The sequence below is a fragment of the Cynara cardunculus genome, assembly GCF_001531365.2.
Source record: "Cynara cardunculus var. scolymus isolate 2C chromosome LG 12, CcrdV1, whole genome shotgun sequence".
NCBI classification, from domain to species: domain Eukaryota; kingdom Viridiplantae; phylum Streptophyta; class Magnoliopsida; order Asterales; family Asteraceae; genus Cynara; species Cynara cardunculus.
The window spans coordinates 24,284,642-24,285,155 of NC_037539.1; positions in this window are offsets into that span (position 1 = coordinate 24,284,642).

Below are 514 nucleotides of genomic sequence, written 5' to 3' on the forward strand. Positions count from 1 at the left end.
TAATTCCAGCTGTTGATTTGTCATCTCCAGCTRTCATTATTGATGTGGCGCTTTCATCCTTATCTTTAAGTCTTCGATGTATGCATGGATGAATACTTAGAAACCTTCTAAGTGTTAGTCTGTCCATTGCATCAATGAATACTCTTTCCATCACATCATCCATCKATCCGCTGGTTGTACTTGGTCCATCGGTTCGATGGTTGCTCTTTCCATCGATGCTCTGGTTAGTCTTTCCTGCCTTGATCTCTTCATCGGTCTTCTGGTTCTTTATCACTTATTGTTTTTCATTACTTTTTTACATTTCGCATAATGGAGTTTAACATAGTCCATGTAATATCTTGGGTATATTTGGGTAATTATTTGACCACGTCAAATCTAACCAATTAGTATACTATTCCATTTTATTATATTGTATAAGTTATATTGTTTAATTAATTTAATTTAAAAAAAATAGTATGTTATTTAATTAACATATTAATTTATTTTAGAGAATTAATAGTGATTAATTAATCTT